An 18713-nucleotide genomic window follows, 5' to 3' on the forward strand; every position below is an offset into this window, starting at 1 on the left:
TGATTCACATGGAAATAATTGCCTTGGTTTTTGTTGGTTTGGATTTCGCCGATTGTTTTTGGATGAATTATTGACGAAAACCAAGGTATCACTATACTTTTGCCTAACCTTTATCATATCCTGGTCCTCTTAAAATAGTCATACATTTATTGGATATTGTGTTCTGTACTAAAAAGAACAATAACAATAACATTAAATAAAATAAAATTAAAATATCTTAGGTGTCTGTGTAAAATAAATCCTTAGTTTTCAGATGAATTGAAAAAATTCTCTATGGTTCAACAGTTACAATTTGTCCAGTGCAATTTACTGTGGAAAATAAAGTTCAATTTAGTGTTCAAAATAGTGTTGTTCACTATTTCCTGTTTAGGAAAAGAGCATGTAGGTCCTGGCTGGTTTGCTCAGTGGTAGGGCATAGGCTAGGTGGTGGTTGTCTCAAGTCAGATTCTAGGTCAGGGCACATAAGAGAGCCACCCATCTGCTTCTCCATCCCTGTCCCTCTCACTTCTTTCTTTCTCTCTTTCTCTTCCCCTTCTACAGCCATGGCCCAATTGGAGTGAGTTGACCCCGGGCACCGAGGATGGCTCCAAGGCCTCTGCTTTAGGCACTAAGAAGAGCTCAGTTGCTGAGCAATGGATTAATGTGCCAGATGGGCAGAGCATCACCACCCAGTGGGCTTGCTGGGTGGATCCCAGTCAGGCTCATGCAGTCCACCTCTCCTTCTCTCACTGAATTTAAAAAAAAATAAGGAAAAGAGCATAAAAATAAAAGTTAATGGCAGTATGCCCTTTACCTTTATTTAGTCTTAAGCACTTTAATAATAACGGCATTTGAAAACAATTTTGAATTTATTTGAACATAAATGAACTAGTATTCTATGATAGAGTCAATAACAAATGTGAATAATTATATGATCAGCAATAATGAACAATCAAGTAAAAAAGAACAATGGAGAGACAAGAAAGTTAAAAAGATTAATAAGTTAGACAAAATTTTGGTGAGAATGATAAAGAAAATGTGAAAGAGAAAAAACAAAGAATAAAAAATGTTACATTCACAGGACAAAACAGTGCATGCAATAACTTTAAAACCTTTATGAAACATATTCTGGGAAAGAAGTAAAGTACCAAAATTGATATGAGAAGTAAAATTGTTTATATTGCAGGTCATTTATGAGTTTAAGTCTTAGAGCAATGAAGACTGATGCTATTATTTATTTTGAGTAACTAGAAAACTTTTAAGGTTACTGGCAAGAAATTTTTAAGCCATTTCTATATGTGTATATAAATAAATATAAATATACATTTATATGAAGTATGAGAGAGGGTTGGAGAGAGAGAAAGAGAGAAAAAGTCTGGTCTGTACTGTGATTCTCCTACTGGTACTTGATACATTCTCAGTGTATCTTCTCTATTTGCCACATAAATCTCAAATAGCTACCTTTCAATCTCTATTTTGGCATTCATTTTAATAATTTTAATTCTATTTTGAACAAGAAAAATCCTACATTTTTACTTCATTGCATTCATCTAAAGGTATTGAGTTTTATTCTCACAAACAAGCAGATCAACTAGATTATGCGAAACTGAGTTCAGGCATTGTTAGGCAGGGACCAATCTATTCTTTAAGAGCTAGAAATGCCCAGGTTCTAAAATATCTTACTCAGGTTGCATTAAAATACCTAGATGTTCAGTGAAGTATCTCCAGTTTTGCATATTCTCCCAACAATGTAAAATGTCAAGAATATGCATTTATTTCACTGTCCCCCATTGGTTGTTCTCTGCCTGGCCTCACAGAGTCTGTCCAAGGATGCACATAGATTAGTATCAGAAAAAAACCTCAAAGGGGACCACATGCAGTGCATTTGATCTGCTTGTCTCTGCAACTCCTTCATCACCTGTTTCCTGTCCTTCAAAGTCCAGATGATTCAGCAGCCTCAGAATACAAACCTGCAAACCATATAACTTCTTCAATAGGTTTCTGCATTGTTTAGGCTTTAATTCCCTGTGTCATGATTAGTAGTGGCTCCCACAGAAAACAAGAGTGAATATTAAGGCCACCACTTATGTTTCTTTCTCTCAAGCATCACAGTTCTATGCTGTCCTATGTCTGGTATACAGGTACTTTATATATGCTCAACGGCTTTGCTTTTTTTTTTTTAATTGAATTTATATAGGTAACCTTGTTTGAAAAAATTATTATTATTTTTGTGTGTGTGTATTTTTCTGAAGTTGGAAATGGGGAGGCAGTCAGACAGACTCCTGCACACGCCCGACTGGGATCCATCCAGCATGCCCACCAGGGGGCGATGCTATGCCCATCTGGGGTGTCGCTCTGCTGCACCCGGAGCCATTCAGAGGCCACAGAGCCATCCTCAGTGCCCGGGCCAACTTTGCTCAAATGGAGCCTTGGCTGCGGGAGGGGAAGAGAGAGACAGAGAGGAAGGAGAGGGGGATGGGTGGAGAAGCAGATGGGCGCTTCTCCTGTGTGCCTTGGCCGGGAATCGAACCCGGGACTCCCAAACACCAGGCTGACACTCTACCACTGAGCCAACTGGCCAGGGCAAAAAATTATTAGATTTTAAGTGTACTACTTGACCATAAAAAAAAAAGAAAATCTTACCTTTTGCAATAGCATGGATGGACCTGGAAAACATTATGCTAAATGAAATAAGCCAGTCAGAGAAAGACAAATACCATATGATTTATCCTATATGTGGAATCCAATAAACAAAAGAAACTAAAACAAAGTAGAAACAGACTTACTGATGCAGAGAACAGACTGACAGCTATCAGAAGGGAGAAAGGTTGGGAGGTTGAGTGAAAAAGTTTAAAGAATTAAGCAGAAAGCAAAAAAACCTTCATAGACAAACAACGTTATGGTGGTTACCAGAGAAAAAGGGGGATGAGAGAGATAGAAGAGGGTAAAAAAGAGATAAATAATTTTGGGTGGTGAAGACACAATACAGACGATGCACTATAGTATTGCACACATTTTTGCTACTTAGTTGTTTAAAGTGGAAGGATATGTCCAATACCATCTACATTGTCAAGCCTATATCCACATCCCTGTCTACTTTTATTATCTCTTTGTTTTCTTTTATCCACTCAAATTTGCTTTTTTAATAATAACTTGAAAGTCATTCATGTTTTCTTATTATTGGTTGCAATGTTAGAATTCAATTGCCATGATTTTCCATACCACTTCAAGGACTTTATTAATCATGGTTACTTCCAAATTCATATCAAATATTTAGCATGATTTTACTTCTCTTTCTCTTCACCAGTGATTTTGTTTAAATACTAAAGCTATTGTTAATAATATAGTTGAATATAAATGGAATTACTTTTAGGGATTATTTTTAGTATTTATATTGTCTCACATTTTTAATAAGATATATTATTGTCTTAGTTTTTATATCAATACTCTACATTATTTTTATCACATTAGTCTCATTGCTGAATTCTCTATCAAATAAAATAAATTTGGGGAAATCTTGGCTTATCACAGGCATTAAATAGTATCTGCTGTGATTGCTGTCATCATCATTGTAATCATCATTAAGTAACACTACAAAAACTGGTAATATTAAAATTTTTCAAGCTGCAAATTATTTTTGAATTTATTTACTAATTACAAGGAAGACAGATCTAACTTTTTTTGAATAAACTGTTTTTCTCTCCCTCCATTTCTCTCTCTGATGAAAAACATTTTGACAATTATTTGGCTATTCAAATAATAATAATAATAGAGACACAGATAAGTTTTATAGTAGATTTTAATATTATGATTCTACATATTAAAATTTCTGTGAGTATATTTGACTTATGACCTACACTAGAAAATTTTGAAAGCTCCAAGTGTCATAAAAGTCACTATCTAATTTAGTTGCACGGATTATTCACAGCATCTATAAATCACTGTGACTAATTAAAAAAAAAGCAGAGGTTTTTTATCTGAAGAGAAATATTTTCTCAAATAGGAAGCAATCATGTATACTTACAGTGACTTTGACCATAACAACAAGGACTTTGAACCTAAATTATCATTAAGAAATTTTCCTGACCCAGTTCTCTCCAAAAGGGTTGCTGTTATGAGTGTGGAAGTGATTTATAGCCAAACTTCAATATGGTGTTATGTCAAATACCTACCTTAATTAATAGAAAAAGATGAAGTTCAGGAGGAATCCTAGAATTAGAATGCCATACCCTAGTTTTCCCCAACCTTCATTTCATATATAAGCCATAGGAAAGACTAAGTGATACGTTTTAGATTTTTTCAGTGATATAAGAAAGACTATTATTCTATGAATATTTTACTATCTGTCAAAGATCATTTACTGAACTCTACTGCCATATATGTAAGTTTCCTGAGGTTTTCGGAGGATGCATTTGTGTCTCTAATAAATAAAACTAAACTCCTTATATAAAATAAATATGAAAACTCATTTTAAAAATTTGAAAAAAAAATAATAGAGCTAACAAGCAAAATACAGACTGACTCATCTATAGATAAGCAGGCTGACAGTTGGGGTTTGGAGGCTTGGGTGTGACTGGGGTGATTGAGCTAAAAAGAACAAAAAAAGCAAAAACAAAAAAATTACAGAACTAATTGTGTTTATCATCAAATGCCTCTAGTTAAAATATTCTATAATTTTATGAAAACTTTAATTATATCAAATTGAAATGTTTCTTACTAAGACTTTAAGGAACTTGGTAAAACTTTGACATCTAAAAAAGAGCAAAATAACAAATTTATTAGTATATATCAGCAATAAACTAAAACGTTATATAAAATGTATATATTCCATTTGATAAAAAATGGTTTTGTAATTTGTAACCTGTAGTGGTCATGCTTTCTGCATGATATGTATAAAACCAATAAAAGAAAAATAAATCCATCTCAGTTCTCTTGACTTTTAAAGTAATGAATCAGGATTCATTCTGCCTCTTGATATAATTACATATTTATGTAGTTTGTGAAAATGTCAATGCCCAAAATAATGAGAAATTTAAAATATTAGTAGATCTGATTTAAGTTTGGTTCTGAAATTAGGGGCATGAATATTGCTCACACAGATTTTGTTTGTAGTTTAGTTCACTCTGTTTCAGAAATAATTTAATGCAGTTCTTAAGAATAAAAGAAGCATTTCAACATGATCTGGATTAAATTTTGTGATGAAGAATAAAGAAAAATGGGAATGGGAGTCTGACCAGGCAGTGGCACAATGGATAGACCATTGGACTGGGACGCGGAGGATCCAGATTCCAAACAATGAGGTCGCCAGCTTGAGTGCGGGTTCAACTGGTTTGAGCAAAGCTGACCAGCTTGAATCCAAGGTCACTGGCTTGAGCAAGGGGTTACTTGGTCTGCTACAGCCCTGCAGTCAAGGTACATATGAGAAAGCAACCAATGAACAACTAAGGTGTCACAACAAAGAATTGATGCTTCTCATCTCTCTCCCTTCCTGTCTGTCTGTCCCCATCTATCTCTCTCTCTGACTTTCTCTATGTCTCTGTCAAAAAGAAAAAAGAAAAAAAGAAAATGGGAATGGGAAAGAAAAACTTTTAGAACTAGGATAAAGGTCAACATTTTGTATCAAAATCTGTTATCCATAACCCAAGTAAAACAGTAAATTTATTACCTTATACCACTGGTCCCCAACCTTTTTGGGCCACGGACCGGTTTAATATCAGAAAATATTTTCATGGACTGGCCTTTAGGGTGGGATGGATAAATGTATCACGTGACTAAGACAAGCATCAAAAGTGAGTCTTAGACAGATGTAACAGAGGGAATCTGGTAATTTTTTAAAAATAAAACATCGTTCAGACTTAAATATAAATAAAATGGAAATAATGTAAGTTATTTATTCTTTCTCTGCAGACCAGTACCAAATGGCCCACGGACCAGTACTGGTCTGTGGCCCTGGGGTTGAGGACCACTGCCTTATACAATTGTCTGTGTATAAACAGGTATGAACAAATAGGTATTACATCTCTTATAACTCTTTGATGACAGGTATTGTTGTCTGTTTGGCTCTTGGTTGAGTGAAACATAAGATGTGCTCAATATATATTTGTTGAATAAATGTTTAGAAAGAAATTTCTTATCTGAAAAATCCCTATAGTATACGGAAGACCAAATAATGAATTTATATGTGTGACTCAAGTCAAATACCAGTGGAAAGTTTTCTAATATCTGAAAAAGTGTGTCCACTGTTACCTTCTGATAAATGACATTCATAAATGTTATTTATCTTAATTAAATTTGCGAGGACCTTTGTGTTGCAATCAGCTTAAATGTGTTTCTTGGCCAGGTACATATAAAGCAATTACTCTTTACTTTCCTTCCCTTCTGGTTTTACTATGTTTCATTTCATGATGGCTCAGAGCACAGGTGTGGAAAAACTTACTGATTATTAAATTTAAAATACCCTCAATTACATGTGATAATATTGTTATTATAAGTCAATTTATATTTGTTAAGTTATAAATCTTCTTTCTTGCCTCTTTAATCTTTCAGTAGCAAACCAACACATCTATTCATAAACTAATGCCTTTCCTGGCTATACATCATGCAGTAGATTCAACAATAGACTAGACCACATTATATCTCATACTGATTTGAATCCCACAATTTAATACTTTCTGAGAGAGAAGGATTTAAAATCTAGCAAGGGCATATTTGGAGTCTCCAGATAGAAAGTGGTTAAGAAACAAACAAATTTTACTATCTCTGTTTTTCTTTTCTGAGAAGCAAGAAGCCCCTGAGGAGTACTATGGGAGTAATTCTGTCTGTGATAGTTTACAATCATCCAGAAGCCTAAGGTTTTATGATAAAAGATGAATCCCTCGCCTTCATTGATGAATGGCTATAATTTTCCTTTAGACATCCTGAATCAGCTACCCCGCCAGAACAGGGAAAAAAGCTTTTGAACTCTGAATTGAAGGTATAATTCTAAAATGTAAGACTTTACTGTGCAACAAGAACATTTGCTAGGAACCCTTGACACAGAGGAGTTATAGAGTAAAAGAACAGGATAAGTATTTACAGAGTACCAACATTTAGATAAATTAATACATTATACTATAAAGAACAAATGATAATGAGATAAGAAAATAAATATTCTGAAACACAATTATAAGAAATTCAATAAAAATTGAACTTTAAGCAAAGCTATCATTAAGCCAATCTGTCAAAGAATTTTAAGGGCCTACTATTCTTTTGATCTTATAATAAAAAATATCTGGCAGAGGCAGACAAAAATCTCATATTCTATTTTAAATAACATACAATAGATAAGGTATTTGAGAATTAGCTAAGTATCAACACACATATTCTACTGTAAAAAAATGTTACCTCATATTTGGCACTTATTAATTGTATTTTTGCCCTTTCTAGATTTCATGATATCCCTAAAAATAGTTACTCTTCTCTATTTGAAGATATTCCAAATTGATTTTTCTATTATATTTTCTTCTGAGGGGTCAACAGCCAGGCAATTTCTTTAAACTGCTATAATATGAACATTAGTAACTACATTGTATTTAAAAAGCTTTTATTGCCTGACCAGGCGGTGGCGCAGTGGATAAAGCGTCGGACTGGGATGCAGAGGACCCAGGTTCAAGACCCTGAGGTCGCCAGCTTGAGCACGGGCTCATCTGGTTTGAACAAAGCTCACCAGCTTGGACCCAAGGTCGCTGGCTTGAGCAAGGGGATACTCTGTCTGTTGTAGCCCCATGGTCAAGGCACATATGAGAAAGCAATCAATGAACAACTAAGGGGTCACAACAAAAAACTGATTGATGCTTCTCATCTCTCTCCATTCCTATCTGTCTGTCCCTACCTATCCCTCTCTCTGACTCTTTTTGTCTCTGTAAAAATAAATAAATAAATAAATAAATAAATGACTTGTATCAGTTTTTTAATTTGAAAGTTAGAAATTTGATCTAATTACTATAGTCATCTTGCAATTTGAATATTACTACTGCACAGTGGTGCATTTATACTGGCATTTCCTGAACATTCATTGTAGTGTCAAGCTGCACATTCAATAAACAAGAAGAAGTAATATTATCTTGATTTAAAAATATATTTTTTATGCCCTGACAAGTTAGCTTAGTCAGATAAGAGCATCATCCTAAAACCACACAGGACCTGGTCAGGGCACACATGGGAAGCAACCATTGAATGCATGCATGACTGAGTGGAACGACAAATGAATGTTTCCTTTCTTCCTCCCCTCTCTCTCCCTTCCTCACTCTGTCTTTAAAAAAAAAACAAAAACAAAAAAAACGTCCATCTAACCTGTGGTGGCTTAGTGGATAAAGTGTCGACCTGGAAAGCTGAGGTTGCTGGTTCAAAACCCTGGGCTTACCTGGTCAAGGCACATACGGGAGTTGATGCTTCCTGTTCCTCCTCCCTGGTGTCTCCCTTCTCTCTCTTTCTCTCCCCTCTCAAATGAATAAATAAAATCTTAAAAAAATAATAAGCCCTTGACAGATAGGTAGTTCCATTGGTTTGAGTCTTGTCTCAGAGCATGGAGGTTGCCAGTTTTATTCCCCAGTCAGGTCATAGACAGGAGCAGCTCCATGTTTCCATCTTGCTCTGCTTCTCCCTCTCAAAAAGAAAAAAAAATTTTGTATGTATGTATATATATATATATATATATATATATATATATATATATATATATATATATTTCCAAGACAGTTCTCCATTGAGTAAACAATAATAAACTGAAATAAATAAGCAATAAAAATGCCTGAACTTATGTAGATAAATTGGATATTTAATAGTATTGTAAAGAAAGTATCAAGACTTCTACGTTTCTGCCTAATGAATCCTTTCAACTTGGATTCCAGCACAAAAGAACTTTTTTTCCCAATGAAAAGCAGAATATTACTATGAAAATGGATAGACAGTTACTTATAAATAGATCGAATAAGGCTCCGGCTAGTTGGCTCTGTGGTAGAGAGTCAGCCCAGCATGTGAAAGTTCTGGGTTTGATTCCCAGCTAGGGCACACTGGGGAAGTGCCCATCTACTTCTCAACCCTCCACCCCCCTTTTCTCTCTATCTCCCTCTTTCCCTCCTGCAGCCAAGGCTACATTGGAGCAAAGTTGGCCCAGGTGCTGAGGATGGCTCTGTGGCCTCCATCTCAGTCTGTAGAATGGTTCCGGTTGCAACAAAGCAATGCCCCAGATGGGCAGAGCATCGCCCCCTAGTGGGCTTGGTGGGTAGATCTGGTGGTCATGTACATGTTGGAGTCTGTTTGTCTGCCTCTCTGCTTCTCACTTGAGAAAAAAAATAGATCTAATAATATAGACACACATTTAACCCCATGTGGACTGTTTATATGGACTTCATACATCTTCAGCCACTGGCAGCTGTTATATTTTTGTAGAGAAATAAGCTGGTAATTGATGACCAGGAATGTTCATTGGAATCAGAGTATTTGCTGAGGTTGTGTGCTTATGTGTAGTAACTTGTGGTACAAGGTAAATTATTCCCAAGGAACACTTTGATATACACTTACCGCATTACCACACAAAGAACTTAATTCCTAAACAAATTATTGAAAGAGACGATCTAAATTTTAAGATTTTAGAGGAATGAGTACTACTTAACAATGTACTGTAGAATGCATTTAAATTAAAACTTTGAACAAAGGCATTGAAACAAATCAAGAATGTAAACTCATATAAAAGAGACACAAAAGTATGAAATCTTAGAGTAGAGGAATCCTAACCAAACTTAGAAATCATTGTAACCATTTTTAGTTTTTATTTCTATTATTGTATTAAGAAAGTATATTTTGGACTTGAGACTTTGTGATTTAATTCACCAGTCAGTAAGAAGAAATAAAAATTTTATAACAAAATAGTAGTATTTTGTATTAAAAACAGATGCATAGATCTTTATACTTAAAGTAAATTTAAGTATAAACATAGTTTCTATTCAAGAAATTTTATTCATTACCAAAAAAAAATTTTCATAAAATTCTCTCTTAAAATATCTGGTCTTTGTATGTATGTTTTCTGGCTAATACCTTCACCTTCTTTCATTCAGTCCCCCTCAGTTAGCCTCCTCTCTGACAGCTGTCCATCTGTTCCATGTGTCCATGCCTCTTTATCTATTTTGTTCATCAGTTTAATGTGTTCATTAGATCCTAACTACAGACAACAGGGTGACAACAGCAGAGGAAAAGGGGGTGGAGGTAGGAGGAGGAAGGCAAAGTGGGGGAAATAGGGATGAACAGAGACTCTGCTTGGGCAGATGTGCATGAAACTGGGTATAAATGGTGTTATATTGAGTTGTACATTTAAAACCTGGATGGTTTGGCAAACCATATTATCCCATTAAATACAATGTACAAATATGTGTTGCAGAATTAGGTACCTGAAACCTGTAAAATTATGTTAACTAGTGTCACCCCAATAAAATTCAATTAAAATAAATTTTAAAAAATTGAAACAGTGGCAACATTTTTTAAAAAATTGGTTACACATAACACTTCATAATTTGGAAATGGTTGAAAAATTACTCAAGCTTGACCTGTAGTGGTACAGTGGATAAGGTGAGGTCTCGGTTTGAAATCCTGGACTTGCTCAATCAAGACACATACGACAAACCACTAGTAAGCTGTGAACTAAAGTGAAGCAACTACGTACTTCTTGCTTCTCCTGCCCCCGCCTCTTCCTTCTCTGTAAAATCAATCAATCAATAAAAAATCTTATAAAGAAAAGAAAATTACTCAAAGTAACACTGAGACTGCCATCTTTTATTCCACTGTGCTAATGTCCTTCCAAAAATAAATAATAAGCTTTATATTGACCTCCCTGGATTTTATTCATAGAAACAAAGTCATCTAAAATAAAACAAAGCAAAATAAAATAAAATATCTGGTCTATCAGGAAGCTGGAATGACCTGACATGAGTAAACCATCTATTTCATCTGGTTCCTCTCGGATGCATCCTGCACAGAATACAAAGCAAAGGCCCAGCTTAATTAGGTTCTACTCTACACATCACAAACCTATAACTGTGATTCTACTTCATATGTTAGTGCCTTGAATTTGCTTTCCCTTCTTCTGGAATATTTTTATTGTTCTTGTTCAGGTATACAAATCCATCCTCAAAAATTATATTAAAATGATGCATTTCTTTCTACTCTGCTCTCCCCTTATATAGTTGACCTGAACTCTACATTTTTGTTTTTTAAAAGCCCTTGTATTTTTTTTAAAAAAACATCACTATATTTATATTTAGAATATATAACATGCAATATACAGTTTGTATATTATGTTGTGTTATATACTGTATATTATAAATTATATATCATACATTATATATATTTACATAAAAATGTATAATATATATTTATGAAATCTAAAGTAAGTTATCTCTCATTTTTAATGATAGTTTTTTTTCCTAACAAGAAGGCTAACATCATTTTTTACTATAGTTTTCCAGAACAAAATAAGCACTTATTAAATTTATGTTGACTTGAATAGAACTGCTGACTAATACTTAAATAGAATCATAGTTAAACACCAGGCAGAAAGTAAACATGAGAAACAGAAAATTTCAAAGTGGAAACTGTAAATTGAGTAAAATTTTTCCTGTTCAGATGAAAAAGTTAAGGTAAAAATCTAAGTGGTAGTACTAAATATAGAGAACAAAATTAATCTATCTGGTATCTTCTATATTAACAAGAGTTTCAAATGCTGGTTACATATATTTGCTTGGGAGGAAACTTAACTTGAATAAGAACAAAAGCAAACAACATGTAGAACTGCTAAAATTACAACTATTCACTCACTCATTGAACACCTGGGATTTCTAGGTTAAGCCAAACTCTAAAATGATTCCTGCTACACAAAAGTATGTGTTCAAATTAAGAAGAAAGGAATTTTAAAGTAATTCTTTAATAAGGAATGAAAAGCAAATTTTATAGCTTTTATTGAGGGAAGGGTAATTTCTTCTTTAAAGTACTATGAAAATGCCAACTATATTACATTAGTAGGATTACCTGGAAGCAACTGAAAAAACACAGCCTCATACCATGAAACTTCACCATTAAATCTCCTGGGACTAATGGATAGTCAGGCACAGCAAGACCAATGCTTGAAGAAGAATGACATTTTTCTTTTCTCATTATACTGAAAATTATACCAGGGACAAAGAGGGCCTCCTGAGAAACAGAACATGAAAGTAAATAAAAATATACCTTTCACAATCAAGTGGAAATATGCATCTAGAACCAGACAGTACTTTGAGCTTGCATTTTTTTTCTGTTGCCTTGGATTTATAAAACCACTGTTTGCAATATATTTTTTACAAAATAAATAACTTTATTTTAATGGGAAAACTATATTACCTCTTTAAAGTGTAATACAATGCTTAGGGCTTAGTCTTTATAGCCAGAGTACAGTAAAAATAAAATGTTTCTGCAAAATAAGTTGTCATAGTGCATTATGCAAATTTAGGGAATTTAAAGGTGTTACATTCAAACTGTGTGAAGACTGATGAGTGATGGGGGATTTGGGGAGGAATATATAAACCTAAATACTCCTTGCTTTCCTTATTCTGCTAGAGGCACAAAAGTTATAGTAAGCCCCTGGTGGAAACTGGAAGAAACCCACAATAGTGCAGCAATGAAACTCTGTAGGTGATAAATATTATTCGTAGCAAAGACGATTGTGTAGAAGAAGTAGATAAGCTAGAGGGGAGAAACAATCGTTCTTAACACAGATAAAGACAGAATGAAATTAAGTAGGTAAATCACTGATTCCATCATTAGGAGTAGGTTTGGGGGGAATTACTTTGATGATTCTGATTAATGCTCATGAATTGGGCTGGGCTGCCACTGCTAAATTGTTCATGTTGTCCTATACTGTTTCTATTTCTAACAATGCTGGTAGAATTACAAGCCATTATTTGTACTGAAAGGTCTTCATTCCTTCTTATCTCTGAATATAGACAAGTTGTTCCCTATAAACCTCAAACCAGAGGTCAGAGCTTCTCATGCTGAATGCCATAAAACTTAAAGAACAAGCAGAGCAGAGCATATTCTCTTCTATTGCATACAAGACCTCAACTATCTATGAGATAGATCTCAACAGGCAGAACAACTTGAGGATTGAGTGATCTCAGACTGAACTTAAACAAGCAAAAGTAAACACAAGTGATATATGAAGAGAGATCAAGAAATACACATCAGTCAGTGAATATTGCTATGGTCAAGGTACATAGCCTCTACAGCCTGATGAATAGGTTTAACTTTCTCCTCCACTATTTACTAACTTATGAGTTTTGGAAAATTTCTTAATGTCTCAGTATGTCATTGTTTTCATCTATAAAATGTAAATTGCTATATAAGAGTTTTTTAAAGAATAAAACAAATTGATTTTTTATAAAGTTCTTATAATACTCTGTGCATACAAGTAACACATAAGTTAGCTATTGTGATACACTAACAAACTTAGAGCATTACGAAAAATAAAAGCCAAAGCAACTAGAAGGACATAACAAAATATAATTAGGAAAGAGAACTAGGGTATCATCAATTTTTCATATACAATGCTGAATATAATAAAAACTAGTGAATCATTATTGGACTATTGAAAGAAATGGTTGGTAATTTAAAAGTAAGTTACATGCTTAACCAGGCGGTGGCGCAGTGGATAGAGCATCGGACCGGGATGCGGAGGACCCAGGTTTGAGACCCCGAGGTCGCCAGCTTGAGTGCGCTCTCATCTGGTTTGAGCAAAGTTCACCAGCTTGGACCCAAGGTCGCTGGCTCAAACAAGGGGTTACTCGGTCTACTGAAGGCCTGTGGTCAAGGCACTTATGAGAAAGCAATCAATGAACAACTAAGCTGTCGCAACAAAAAACTGATGATTGCTGCTTCTCATCTCTCTGTGCTCCTATCTGTCTATCCCTCTCTCTGACTCTCTCTATGTCTCTGTAAAAAAAAAAAAAAAGGTACATAGCTATGATATTCAAAAACAGGTAAAATACATTTTTGGATACACAAATGTTCAGAAAACAAAGCAGTCTTATAGTATTTTTGAGAATAATTTTAACAAGGTATTTTTAAAAATAAATGTTTATATAAAAATATCTAACAAATGAAAATAAAGCATATTATATGAAAGTAGTTGCAATATATAGTGAAAATATAGCATATTAAAATGATGATGAAATGAACTCTAACATGTAGTAGAGTGTGGGCAACAACCAAAACCTTAAAAATACCTTAATAAGGTTGAAGTTGAAAATTAAAATATATTTGGGAGAGGCATAGTCATATTTAAAATTTATCTATCAATAAAGAATTAGAGATTTCATTGATAAAAACAGGGCTTCATTGAATGAGAGTTTCTAACTACAGACCCTTTTAATCCACCAAAGAATTCATGCTGCGTCCATTGTAAACTCGACCCAGTCTTAAGAGATTAGAAACCCCTTGATCAGGGACAGTGTTCAAGTCAACCTTCTTCAGGTGTAAGCATAAGAAGAAACAAGAAGGATCAACAGGTCATGTCATTTATTTTGTTTTCTTCTTCATCTGGTGGTCCAATAGGTATGTTTCTTGTATATATTTATACTTTCTAAACCAGCATTTTAAGGTTCCTGTTCTAAGTTAAAGGACATGAATATGTTGAAAGAATTAAGGTAGAGTAGATTTTAATTTCTCCACCTGGTTCAGAAGTTAGGTGTGATGGTCAATGGAAAACAGTTTCTGGCCAAACTATGTAATGAATAAAGTTTGATTTTATTACACTTTTTGTAAACCTTGACCTTCCCTACCTATCTCCCCTCACATCCAGGAAGCCCATCAACTCATTTTATCCACAGTGAAAATTTTCTCTGTATGTTATCAGAAGGGATTACTTCAAAATTGCACAATTGTCATGTCAGATGATCCAGTTTCCGAGGGTTCAAGTTTCTGCTACGTGTCCCACGAAATTATCACATAAACCGTGCTGAGACTGTATAATCAACTTCCTAGCAAGTAAGTTGAATATGCTTATTATTAGATAACAAAATAACAACAACAAAAAAAGGCGTGTGATATTTTATTTTGTAAAAAAGAGAAGAAAAATCCCCAGCTACACTGTTAACTATTTTGAACTTTTTTTGTTGTTAAGAATATGCTTGTACCCTGGCCGGTCGGCTCAGCGGTAGAGCGTCGGCCTGGGGCACATAGGAGAAGCGCCCACTTGCTTCTCCACCCCCCGCCCTCCTTCCTCTCTGTCTCTCTCTTCCCCTCCCGCAGCCAAGGCTCCATTGGAGCAAAGATGGCCCAGGCGCTGGGGATGGCTCCTTGGCCTCTGCCCCAGGCGCTGGAGTGGCTCTGGTCGCGGTGGAGCGACCCCCCGGAGGGGCAGAGCATCGGCCCCTGGTGGGCAGAGCTTCGCCCCTGGTGGGCGTGCAGGGTGGATCCCGGTCAGGTGCATGCTGGAGTCTGTCTGACTGTCTCTCCCCGTTTCCAGCTTCAGAAAAATACAAAAAAAAAAAAAAAAGAATATGCTTGTAGTCACACCCTTGGGTTTGTTTTTAAATGTATCATTCTATATATAGTTTTAGATATTTGCCAATAAAAAATAATTAAGTGAGCTTATTTTCACATTACAAACTCTGGAATACTTACTTCTTAAAACTTTTATTAATCATATTTTCTTTTAATATTACATTTCTAGTATTCTTGAAATGGCTGAGAACAGTGTCTATAAAACTTTGTGTCATTATCTGTTGTAATTTTATTGAGAAATAATAAAGCATAGAGTGCATAATATGTATGTATATGTTGTCAAAGAATATTTATGAAATGAATACCTGCAGTCAATCACATAACTCTGTCTCTGGAAATAATGATTGTTAGAGTTGCAATTAAGCAAGACTCATGGAGACAAAATGCCTCATGCATTTCTCAGTTCTATTCCTTTGATCTATATGCCTGTTCTTATGCCAGCACCAGGCTATTTGGAGTACAATGGCCTTGTAGTATAACTTGATATCTGGAAGTGTGATACCTCCCACTTTATTCTTCCTTTTCAAGATTGCTGAGACTATTCGTGTTCGCTTTTGGTTCCATATAAATTTTTGGAATATGTGTTCTATATCTTTGAAGCAAGGCAACTTTAATAACTTCTGTAAAAGTGTTTGCTGCCACTGGTGAAAGCTGGCCAACAAAAACCTGGACAGTGGGTTGGTTTTTATTTTAAATCCTAATTCAGGCCCTAGGCTCGGTCTTGCCCCATTGGCTAGGATGGTGAGTGTAAAATCTTACTATTTCCTGATTGGTTAGTTTAAATGGCTGCAAAAAAGGGGAAGGGAGAGGTGGAATATCCTTAACTGAATGAGGAGGTTGAGGAGCAGTAAATGAGTTCTTATTCAAGTTGGAGAAATATAGATGAAGGAGGTTAGGGAATTGTTGAAGAAAAGAATATGAGGTAAAGAAGTTTTTTATTCATGACCATCATGACTTTCATGATAATCTGTCTTAATTTTTAAATAATTTTAAATAGCTTAGTTTTATCTATTTAAAAATTTTTATAAATGAATATTAAATTATGTTCTTTTGTGTCTTGTTTTTTTCTTTAATATTAATGTTGAGATTTATTTAATGTCTATAATTATATAATTATATTTAAATTTATTTGTATATCAGTGTCTTATTATAGGAATATATACAATTTATGTATCCATTTGCATTATTCTGGTTAATACCAACTCGAGGTCAACAGAAAGACCCAGGATAGAATGTCAAGAAATAGTGTGCAGAGAAGAAGACAGCAAACACCATTCTCCTGGTCAAACTTTTATTCTTTTTCCTTCAATGTGCTAAGGTGATAACTGTGCACAATCATGGAAAAATGACTAGATAGTATGTGTTACTTGATCCAGGAAATGAATTGGTCTCCATTTCTGTCACTAACTCTGTCCATTCCCTAACCCCAGCCTTGACCACTATTCACTTGTACAAGTGCATTCAATGGCCATTGCTTGTAGATATCAACAAAAGGAGTTGGAGTAGTTTGTTTGTTTGTTTTTATTTTGTAACCAACAACTTTACTGAATTTGTTTAGTTTCTTTTTAATTAATTTTAATTGGGTGACATTGATAAATCAGGGTATGTATGTTCAGAGAAAACATCTCTAGGTTATGTTGACATTGGATTATGGTGCATTCCCATCCCCCAAAGTCCAACTGTCTTCCGTCACCTTCTAACTGGTTTTCTTTCTGTCCCTCCCCTCCCCTAAATCCCTCCCTCTCCTCCCCCCCACCCATAACTCCCACACTCTTCCCTATGTCTCTGAGTCTCATTTTTATATCCCACCTATGTATGAAGTCATATAGTTCTTGGTTTTTATGATTTACTTATTTCACTCAGTATAATGCTATCAAGGTCCATCCAAGTTGTTGTAATTGATCCGATGTCATCATTTCTTATGGCTGAGTAGTATTCCATAGTATATATGTACCAAAGCTTTTTAATCCACTCGTCCACTGACGGACATTTGAGCTGTTTCCAGATCTTCACTATTGTGAACAATGCTGCCATAAACATAGGGGTGCATTTCTTCTTTTCAAACAGTGCTATGGTGTTCTTGGGGTATATTCCTAAAAGTGGGATAGCTGGGTCAAAAGGCAGTTCGATTTTTTTTTTTTTTTTGAGGAATCTACATACTGTTTTCCACAGTGGCTGCACCAGTCTGCATTCCCACCAGTAGTGCAGGAAGGTTCCCTTTTCTCTACATCCTCGCCAGCACTTATTCTGTGTTGTTTTGTTGATGAGTGCCATTCTGACTGGTGTAAGATGATATCTCATTGTGGTTTTAATTTGCATTTCTCTAATGATTAATGATGTTGAGCATTTTTCATATGCCTATTGGCCATCTGTATGTCCTCTTTGGAGAAGTGTGTATTCATTTCTTTCTCCCATTTTTTTGATTGGATTGTTTGTCTTCCTGGTATTGAGTTTTACATGTTCTTTATAAATTTTGGTTATCAACCCCTTATCAGACGTATTGTCAAATATAAGCCCCCATTGTGTAGTTTGTCTTTTTATTCTGTTCTTATTGTCTTTAGCTGTGCAAAAGCTTTTTAGTTTGATATACTCCCATTTGTTTATCCTGTCTTAAATTTCACTTGCCTGTGGAGATAAATCGGCAAATATATTGCTGCAAGAGATGTCAGAGAGTTTACTGCCTATGTTTTCTTCTAAGATGCTTATGGTTTTATGGCTTATATTTAAGTCTTTTATCCATTTTGAGTTAATTTTTGTGAATGGTATAAGTTGGTGGTCTAGTTTCATTTTTTTTTTGCAGTTAGCTGTCCAAATTTCCCAACGCCATTTGTTGAAGAGGCTGTCTTTACTCCAATGTATATGCTCTTACATTTTGTCAAATATCAGTTCTCCATAAAAGTTTGGATTTATTTCTGGGTTCTTAGTTCTATTCCATTGATCTATATACCTGTTCTTATGCCAGTACCAGACTGTTTTGAATACAATGGTCTTATAGTATAACTTGATATCAGGAAGTGTGATACCTCCCACTTTATTCTTCCTTTTCAAGATTGCTGAAGCTATTCGTGTTCGCTTTTGGTTCCATATAAATTTTTGGAATAAATGTTCTATATCTTTGAAGTAAGTCGTTGGTATTTTAATCAGTACTGCATTGAATTTATAAATTGCTT

This window comes from Saccopteryx leptura, chromosome 2 (assembly GCF_036850995.1).
Source record: "Saccopteryx leptura isolate mSacLep1 chromosome 2, mSacLep1_pri_phased_curated, whole genome shotgun sequence".
In the NCBI taxonomy this organism is placed as follows: domain Eukaryota; kingdom Metazoa; phylum Chordata; class Mammalia; order Chiroptera; family Emballonuridae; genus Saccopteryx; species Saccopteryx leptura.